This window comes from Phocoena sinus, chromosome 1 (assembly GCF_008692025.1).
Source record: "Phocoena sinus isolate mPhoSin1 chromosome 1, mPhoSin1.pri, whole genome shotgun sequence".
NCBI lineage: Eukaryota > Metazoa > Chordata > Mammalia > Artiodactyla > Phocoenidae > Phocoena > Phocoena sinus.
Window position 1 is genome coordinate 127,205,462 of NC_045763.1, and position 10,863 is coordinate 127,216,324.

Consider the following 10,863-nt stretch of genomic DNA (forward strand, 5'->3'; position numbering starts at 1 on the left):
TTTTGTTGCAATGGTAAATGGGAGTGTTTTCTTGATTTCACTTTCAGATTTTTCATCATTAGTATATAGGAATGCCAGAGATTTCTGTGCATTAATTTTGTATCCTGCTACTTTACCAAATTCATTGATTAGCTCTAGTAGTTTTCTGGTAGCATCTTTAGGATTCTCTATGTATCATGTATCATGTCATCTGCAAACAGTGACAGCTTTACTTCTTCTTTTCCGATTTGGATTCCTTTTATTTCCTTTTCTTCTCTGATTGCTGTGGCTAAAACTTCCAAAACTATGTTGAATAAGAGTGGTGAGAGTGGGCAACCTTGTCTTGTTCCTGATCTTAGTGGAAATGCTTTCAGTTTTTCACCATTGAGGATGATGTTTGCTGTGGGCTTGTCATATATGGCTTTTATTATGTTTAGGAAAGTTCCCTCTATGCCTACTTTCTGGAGGGTTTTTATCATAAATGGGTGTTGGATTTTGTCGAAAGCTTTCTCTGCATCTATTGAGATGATCATATGGTTTTTCTCCTTCAATTTGTTAATATGGTTTATCACATTGATAGATTTGCGTATATTGAAGAATCCTTGCATTCCTGGAATAAACCCCACTTGATCATGGTGTATGATCCTTTTAATGTGCTGTTGGATTCTGTTTGCTAGTATTTTGTTGAGGATTTTTGCATCTATGTTCATCAGTGATATTGGCCTGTAGTTTTCTTTCTTTGTGACATCCTTGTCTGGTTTTGGTATCAAGGTGATGGTGGCTTCGTAGAAGGAATTTGGGAGTGTTCCTCCCTCTGCTATATTTTGGAAGAGTTTGAGAAGGATAGGTGTTAGCTCTTCTCTAAACGTTTGATAGAATTCACCTGTGAAGCCATCTGGTCCTGGGCTTTTGTTTGTTGGAAGGTTTTTAATCACAGTTTCAATTTCAGTGCTTGTGATTGGTCTGTTCATATTTTCTATTTCTTCCTGATTCAGTCTTGGCAGGTTGTGCATTTCTAAGAATTTGTCCATTTCTTCCAGATTGTCCATTTTATTGGCATAGAGTTGCTTGTAGTAATCTCTCATGATTTTTTTTATTTCTGCAGTGTCAGTTGTTACTTCTCCTTTTTCATTTCTAATTCTATTGATTTGAGTCTTCTCCCTTTTTTTCTTGATGAGTCTGGCTAGTGGTTTATCTATTTTGTTTATCTTCTCAAAGAACCAGCTTTTAGTTTTATTGATCTTTGCTATTGTTTCCTTCATTTCTTTTTCATTTATTTCTGATCTGATTTTTATGATTTCTTTCCTTCTGCTAGCTTTGGGGTTTTTTTGTTCTTCTTTCTCTAATTGCTTGAGGTGCAAGGTTAGGTTGTTTATTCGAGATGTTTCCTGCTTCTTAAGGTGGGCTTGTATTGCTATAAACTTCCCCCTTAGAACTGCTTTTGCTGCATCCCATAGGTTTTGGGTCGTTGTGTCTCCATTGTCATTTGTTTCTAGGTATTTTTTTATTTCCTCTTTGATTTCTTCAGTGATCACTTCATTATTAAGTAGTGTATTGTTTAGCCTCCATGTGTTTGTATTTTTTAAAGATCTTTTCCTGTAATTGATATCTAGTCTCATGGCGTTGTGGTCGGAAAAGATACTTGATACAATTTCAGTTTTCTTAAATTTACCAAGGCTTGATTTGTGACCCAAGATATGATCTATCCTGGAGAATGTTCCATGAGCACTTGAGAAAAATGTGTATTCTGTTGTTTTTTTTTTTTTTTTTTTTTAACATCTTTATTGGGGTATAATTGCTTTACAATGGTGTGTTAGTTTCTGCTTTATAACAAAGTGAATCAGCTATACATATACATATGTTCCCATATGTCTTCCCTCTTGCGTCTCCCTCCCTCCCACTCTCCCCATCCCACCCTTCCAGGCTGTCACAAAGCACCGAGCTAATATCCCTGTGCCTTGCGGCTGCTTCCCCCCAGCTATCTACCTTACTACGTTTGTTAGTGTGTATATGTCCATGACTCTCTCTCGCCCTGTCAAAACTCACCCCTCCCCCTCCCCATACCCTCAAGTCCGTTCTCCAGTAGGTCTGCGTCTTTATTCCTATCTTACCCCTAGGTTCTTCATGACATTTTTTTCCCTTAAATTCCATATATATGTGTTAGCATACGGTATTTGTCTTTTTCTTTCTGACTTACTTCACTCTGTATGACAGACTCTAGGTCTATCCATCTCATTACAAATAGCTCAATTTCATTTCTTTTTAAGGCTGAGTAATATTCCATTGTGTATATGTGCCACATCTTCTTTATCCATTCATCCGATGATGGGCGCTTAGGTTGTTTCCATGTCCTGGCTATTGTAAATAGAGCTGCAATGAACATTTTGGTACATGACTCTTTTTGAATTTTGGTTTTCTCAGGGTATATGCCAAGTAGTGGGATTGCTGGGTCATATGGTAATTCTATCTGTAGTTTTTTAAGGAACCTCCATACTGTTCTCCACAGTGGCTGAACCAATTCACATTCCCACCAGCAGTGCAAGAGTGTCCCCTTTTCTCCACACCCTCTCCAGCATTTATTGTTTCTAGATTTTTTGATGATGGCCATTCTGACTGGTGTGAGATGATATCTCATTGTAGTTTTGATTTGCATTTCTCTAATGATTAATGATGTTGAGCATTCTTTCATGTGTTTGTTGGCATTCTGTATATCTTCTTTGGAGAAATGTCTATTTAGGTCTTCTGCCCATTTTTGGATGGGGTTGTTTGTTTTTTTGTTATTGAGCTGCATGAGCTGCTTGTAAATTTTGGAGATTAATCCTTTGTCAGTTGCTTCATTTGCAAATGTTTTCTCCCATTCTGAGGGTTGTCTTTTGGTCTTGGTTATGGTTTCCTTTGCTGTGCAAAAGCTTTGAAGTTTCATTAGGTCCCATTTGTTTATTTTTGTTTTTATTTCCATTACTCTAGGAGGTGGGTCAGAAAGGATCTTGCTGTGATTTATGTCATAGAGTGTTCTTCCTATGTTTTCTTCTAAGAGTTTGATAGTTTCTGGCCTTACATTTAGGTCTTTAATCCATTTTGAGCTTATTTTTGTGTATGGTGTTAGGGAGTGATCTAATCTCATACTTTTACATGTACCTGTCCAGTTTTCCCAGCACCATTTATTGAAGAGGCTGTCCTTTCTCCACTGTACATCCCTGCCTCCTTTATCAAAGATAAGGTGTCCATATGTGCGTGGGTTTATCTCTGGGCTTTCTATCCTGTTCCACTGATCTATCTTTCTGTTTTTGTGCCAGTACCATACTGTCTTGATTACTGTTGCTTTGTAATATAGTCTGAAGTCAGGGAGCCTGATTCCTCCAGCTCCTTTTTTCGTTCTCAAGATTGCTTTGGCTATTCGGGGTCTTTTGTGTTTCCATACAAATTGCGAAATTTTTTGTTCTAGTTCTGTGAAAAATGCCAGTGGTAGTTTGATAGGGATTGCATTGAATCTGTAGATTGCTTTGGGTAGTAGAGTCATTTTCACAATGTTGATTCTTCCCATCCAAGAACATGGTATATCTCTCCATCTATTTGTATCATCTTTAATTTCTTTCATCAGTGTCTTATAATTTTCTGCATACAGGTCTTTCGTATCCTTAGGTAGGTTTATTCCTAGATATTTTATTCTTTTTGTTGCAATGGTAAATGGGAGTGTTTTCTTGATTTCACTTTCAGATTTTTCATCATTAGTATATAGGAATGCCAGAGATTTCTGTGCATTAATTTTGTATCCTGCTACTTTACCAAATTCATTGATTAGCTCTAGTAGTTTTCTGGTAGCATCTTTAGGATTCTCTATGTATAGTATCATGTCATCTGCAAACAGTGACAGCTTTACTTCTTCTTTTCCGATTTGGATTCCTTTTATTTCCTTTTCTTCTCTGATTGCTGTGGCTAAAACTTCCAAAACTATGTTGAATAAGAGTGGTGAGAGTGGGCAACCTTGTCTTGTTCCTGATCTTAGTGGAAATGCTTTCAGTTTTTCACCATTGAGGATGATGTTTGCTGTGGGCTTGTCATATATGGCTTTTATTATGTTTAGGAAAGTTCCCTCTATGCCTACTTTCTGGAGGGTTTTTATCATAAATGGGTGTTGGATTTTGTCGAAAGCTTTCTCTGCATCTATTGAGATGATCATATGGTTTTTCTCCTTCAATTTGTTAATATGGTTTATCACATTGATAGATTTGCGTATATTGAAGAATCCTTGCATTCCTGGAATAAACCCCACTTGATCATGGTGTATGATCCTTTTAATGTGCTGTTGGATTCTGTTTGCTAGTATTTTGTTGAGGATTTTTGCATCTATGTTCATCAGTGATATTGGCCTGTAGTTTTCTTTCTTTGTGACATCCTTGTCTGGTTTTGGTATCAAGGTGATGGTGGCTTCGTAGAAGGAATTTGGGAGTGTTCCTCCCTCTGCTATATTTTGGAAGAGTTTGAGAAGGATAGGTGTTAGCTCTTCTCTAAACGTTTGATAGAATTCACCTGTGAAGCCATCTGGTCCTGGGCTTTTGTTTGTTGGAAGGTTTTTAATCACAGTTTCAATTTCAGTGCTTGTGATTGGTCTGTTCATATTTCCTATTTCTTCCTGATTCAGTCTTGGCAGGTTGTGCATTTCTAAGAATTTGTCCATTTCTTCCAGATTGTCCATTTTATTGGCATAGAGTTGCTTGTAGTAATCTCTCATGATTTTTTTTATTTCTGCAGTGTCAGTTGTTACTTCTCCTTTTTCATTTCTAATTCTATTGATTTGAGTCTTCTCCCTTTTTTTCTTGATGAGTCTGGCTAGTGGTTTATCTATTTTGTTTATCTTCTCAAAGAACCAGCTTTTAGTTTTATTGATCTTTGCTATTGTTTCCTTCATTTCTTTTTCATTTATTTCTGATCTGATTTTTATGATTTCTTTCCTTCTGCTAGCTTTGGGGTTTTTTTGTTCTTCTTTCTCTAATTGCTTGAGGTGCAAGGTTAGGTTGTTTATTCGAGATGTTTCCTGCTTCTTAAGGTGGGCTTGTATTGCTATAAACTTCCCCCTTAGAACTGCTTTTGCTGCATCCCATAGGTTTTGGGTCGTTGTGTCTCCATTGTCATTTGTTTCTAGGTATTTTTTTATTTCCTCTTTGATTTCTTCAGTGATCACTTCATTATTAAGTAGTGTATTGTTTAGCCTCCATGTGTTTGTATTTTTTAAAGATCTTTTCCTGTAATTGATATCTAGTCTCATGGCGTTGTGGTCGGAAAAGATACTTGATACAATTTCAGTTTTCTTAAATTTACCAAGGCTTGATTTGTGACCCAAGATATGATCTATCCTGGAGAATGTTCCATGAGCACTTGAGAAAAATGTGTATTCTGTTGTTTTTTTTTTTTTTTTTTTTAACATCTTTATTGGGGTATAATTGCTTTACAATGGTGTGTTAGTTTCTGCTTTATAACAAAGTGAATCAGCTATACATATACATATGTTCCCATATGTCTTCCCTCTTGCGTCTCCCTCCCTCCCACTCTCCCCATCCCACCCTTCCAGGCTGTCACAAAGCACCGAGCTAATATCCCTGTGCCTTGCGGCTGCTTCCCCCCAGCTATCTACCTTACTACGTTTGTTAGTGTGTATATGTCCATGACTCTCTCTCGCCCTGTCAAAACTCACCCCTCCCCCTCCCCATACCCTCAAGTCCGTTCTCCAGTAGGTCTGCGTCTTTATTCCTATCTTACCCCTAGGTTCTTCATGACATTTTTTTCCCTTAAATTCCATATATATGTGTTAGCATACGGTATTTGTCTTTTTCTTTCTGACTTACTTCACTCTGTATGACAGACTCTAGGTCTATCCATCTCATTACAAATAGCTCAATTTCATTTCTTTTTAAGGCTGAGTAATATTCCATTGTGTATATGTGCCACATCTTCTTTATCCATTCATCCGATGATGGGCGCTTAGGTTGTTTCCATGTCCTGGCTATTGTAAATAGAGCTGCAATGAACATTTTGGTACATGACTCTTTTTGAATTTTGGTTTTCTCAGGGTATATGCCAAGTAGTGGGATTGCTGGGTCATATGGTAATTCTATCTGTAGTTTTTTAAGGAACCTCCATACTGTTCTCCACAGTGGCTGAACCAATTCACATTCCCACCAGCAGTGCAAGAGTGTCCCCTTTTCTCCACACCCTCTCCAGCATTTATTGTTTCTAGATTTTTTGATGATGGCCATTCTGACTGGTGTGAGATGATATCTCATTGTAGTTTTGATTTGCATTTCTCTAATGATTAATGATGTTGAGCATTCTTTCATGTGTTTGTTGGCATTCTGTATATCTTCTTTGGAGAAATGTCTATTTAGGTCTTCTGCCCATTTTTGGATGGGGTTGTTTGTTTTTTTGTTATTGAGCTGCATGAGCTGCTTGTAAATTTTGGAGATTAATCCTTTGTCAGTTGCTTCATTTGCAAATGTTTTCTCCCATTCTGAGGGTTGTCTTTTGGTCTTGGTTATGGTTTCCTTTGCTGTGCAAAAGCTTTGAAGTTTCATTAGGTCCCATTTGTTTATTTTTGTTTTTATTTCCATTACTCTAGGAGGTGGGTCAGAAAGGATCTTGCTGTGATTTATGTCATAGAGTGTTCTTCCTATGTTTTCTTCTAAGAGTTTGATAGTTTCTGGCCTTACATTTAGGTCTTTAATCCATTTTGAGCTTATTTTTGTGTATGGTGTTAGGGAGTGATCTAATCTCATACTTTTACATGTACCTGTCCAGTTTTCCCAGCACCATTTATTGAAGAGGCTGTCCTTTCTCCACTGTACATCCCTGCCTCCTTTATCAAAGATAAGGTGTCCATATGTGCGTGGGTTTATCTCTGGGCTTTCTATCCTGTTCCACTGATCTATCTTTCTGTTTTTGTGCCAGTACCATACTGTCTTGATTACTGTTGCTTTGTAATATAGTCTGAAGTCAGGGAGCCTGATTCCTCCAGCTCCTTTTTTCGTTCTCAAGATTGCTTTGGCTATTCGGGGTCTTTTGTGTTTCCATACAAATTGCGAAATTTTTTGTTCTAGTTCTGTGAAAAATGCCAGTGGTAGTTTGATAGGGATTGCATTGAATCTGTAGATTGCTTTGGGTAGTAGAGTCATTTTCACAATGTTGATTCTTCCCATCCAAGAACATGGTATATCTCTCCATCTATTTGTATCATCTTTAATTTCTTTCATCAGTGTCTTATAATTTTCTGCATACAGGTCTTTCGTATCCTTAGGTAGGTTTATTCCTAGATATTTTATTCTTTTTGTTGCAATGGTAAATGGGAGTGTTTTCTTGATTTCACTTTCAGATTTTTCATCATTAGTATATAGGAATGCCAGAGATTTCTGTGCATTAATTTTGTATCCTGCTACTTTACCAAATTCATTGATTAGCTCTAGTAGTTTTCTGGTAGCATCTTTAGGATTCTCTATGTATAGTATCATGTCATCTGCAAACAGTGACAGCTTTACTTCTTCTTTTCCGATTTGGATTCCTTTTATTTCCTTTTCTTCTCTGATTGCTGTGGCTAAAACTTCCAAAACTATGTTGAATAAGAGTGGTGAGAGTGGGCAACCTTGTCTTGTTCCTGATCTTAGTGGAAATGCTTTCAGTTTTTCACCATTGAGGATGATGTTTGCTGTGGGCTTGTCATATATGGCTTTTATTATGTTTAGGAAAGTTCCCTCTATGCCTACTTTCTGGAGGGTTTTTATCATAAATGGGTGTTGGATTTTGTCGAAAGCTTTCTCTGCATCTATTGAGATGATCATATGGTTTTTCTCCTTCAATTTGTTAATATGGTTTATCACATTGATAGATTTGCGTATATTGAAGAATCCTTGCATTCCTGGAATAAACCCCACTTGATCATGGTGTATGATCCTTTTAATGTGCTGTTGGATTCTGTTTGCTAGTATTTTGTTGAGGATTTTTGCATCTATGTTCATCAGTGATATTGGCCTGTAGTTTTCTTTCTTTGTGACATCCTTGTCTGGTTTTGGTATCAAGGTGATGGTGGCTTCGTAGAAGGAATTTGGGAGTGTTCCTCCCTCTGCTATATTTTGGAAGAGTTTGAGAAGGATAGGTGTTAGCTCTTCTCTAAACGTTTGATAGAATTCACCTGTGAAGCCATCTGGTCCTGGGCTTTTGTTTGTTGGAAGGTTTTTAATCACAGTTTCAATTTCAGTGCTTGTGATTGGTCTGTTCATATTTTCTATTTCTTCCTGATTCAGTCTTGGCAGGTTGTGCATTTCTAAGAATTTGTCCATTTCTTCCAGATTGTCCATTTTATTGGCATAGAGTTGCTTGTAGTAATCTCTCATGATTTTTTTTATTTCTGCAGTGTCAGTTGTTACTTCTCCTTTTTCATTTCTAATTCTATTGATTTGAGTCTTCTCCCTTTTTTTCTTGATGAGTCTGGCTAGTGGTTTATCTATTTTGTTTATCTTCTCAAAGAACCAGCTTTTAGTTTTATTGATCTTTGCTATTGTTTCCTTCATTTCTTTTTCATTTATTTCTGATCTGATTTTTATGATTTCTTTCCTTCTGCTAGCTTTGGGGTTTTTTTGTTCTTCTTTCTCTAATTGCTTGAGGTGCAAGGTTAGGTTGTTTATTCGAGATGTTTCCTGCTTCTTAAGGTGGGCTTGTATTGCTATAAACTTCCCCCTTAGAACTGCTTTTGCTGCATCCCATAGGTTTTGGGTCGTTGTGTCTCCATTGTCATTTGTTTCTAGGTATTTTTTTATTTCCTCTTTGATTTCTTCAGTGATCACTTCATTATTAAGTAGTGTATTGTTTAGCCTCCATGTGTTTGTATTTTTTAAAGATCTTTTCCTGTAATTGATATCTAGTCTCATGGCGTTGTGGTCGGAAAAGATACTTGATACAATTTCAGTTTTCTTAAATTTACCAAGGCTTGATTTGTGACCCAAGATATGATCTATCCTGGAGAATGTTCCATGAGCACTTGAGAAAAATGTGTATTCTGTTGTTTTTTTTTTTTTTTTTTTTAACATCTTTATTGGGGTATAATTGCTTTACAATGGTGTGTTAGTTTCTGCTTTATAACAAAGTGAATCAGCTATACATATACATATGTTCCCATATGTCTTCCCTCTTGCGTCTCCCTCCCTCCCACTCTCCCCATCCCACCCTTCCAGGCTGTCACAAAGCACCGAGCTAATATCCCTGTGCCTTGCGGCTGCTTCCCCCCAGCTATCTACCTTACTACGTTTGTTAGTGTGTATATGTCCATGACTCTCTCTCGCCCTGTCAAAACTCACCCCTCCCCCTCCCCATACCCTCAAGTCCGTTCTCCAGTAGGTCTGCGTCTTTATTCCTATCTTACCCCTAGGTTCTTCATGACATTTTTTTCCCTTAAATTCCATATATATGTGTTAGCATACGGTATTTGTCTTTTTCTTTCTGACTTACTTCACTCTGTATGACAGACTCTAGGTCTATCCATCTCATTACAAATAGCTCAATTTCATTTCTTTTTAAGGCTGAGTAATATTCCATTGTGTATATGTGCCACATCTTCTTTATCCATTCATCCGATGATGGGCGCTTAGGTTGTTTCCATGTCCTGGCTATTGTAAATAGAGCTGCAATGAACATTTTGGTACATGACTCTTTTTGAATTTTGGTTTTCTCAGGGTATATGCCAAGTAGTGGGATTGCTGGGTCATATGGTAATTCTATCTGTAGTTTTTTAAGGAACCTCCATACTGTTCTCCACAGTGGCTGAACCAATTCACATTCCCACCAGCAGTGCAAGAGTGTCCCCTTTTCTCCACACCCTCTCCAGCATTTATTGTTTCTAGATTTTTTGATGATGGCCATTCTGACTGGTGTGAGATGATATCTCATTGTAGTTTTGATTTGCATTTCTCTAATGATTAATGATGTTGAGCATTCTTTCATGTGTTTGTTGGCATTCTGTATATCTTCTTTGGAGAAATGTCTATTTAGGTCTTCTGCCCATTTTTGGATGGGGTTGTTTGTTTTTTTGTTATTGAGCTGCATGAGCTGCTTGTAAATTTTGGAGATTAATCCTTTGTCAGTTGCTTCATTTGCAAATGTTTTCTCCCATTCTGAGGGTTGTCTTTTGGTCTTGGTTATGGTTTCCTTTGCTGTGCAAAAGCTTTGAAGTTTCATTAGGTCCCATTTGTTTATTTTTGTTTTTATTTCCATTACTCTAGGAGGTGGGTCAGAAAGGATCTTGCTGTGATTTATGTCATAGAGTGTTCTTCCTATGTTTTCTTCTAAGAGTTTGATAGTTTCTGGCCTTACATTTAGGTCTTTAATCCATTTTGAGCTTATTTTTGTGTATGGTGTTAGGGAGTGATCTAATCTCATACTTTTACATGTACCTGTCCAGTTTTCCCAGCACCATTTATTGAAGAGGCTGTCCTTTCTCCACTGTACATTCCTGCCTCCTTTATCAAAGATAAGGTGTCCATATGTGCGTGGGTTTATCTCTGGGCTTTCTATCCTGTTCCACTGATCTATCTTTCTGTTTTTGTGCCAGTACCATACTGTCTTGATTACTGTTGCTTTGTAATATAGTCTGAAGTCAGGGAGCCTGATTCCTCCAGCTCCTTTTTTCGTTCTCAAGATTGCTTTGGCTATTCGGGGTCTTTTGTGTTTCCATACAAATTGCGAAATTTTTTGTTCTAGTTCTGTGAAAAATGCCAGTGGTAGTTTGATAGGGATTGCATTGAATCTGTAGATTGCTTTGGGTAGTAGAGTCATTTTCACAATGTTGATTCTTCCCATCCAAGAACATGGTATATCTCTCCATCTATTTGTATCATCTTTAATTTC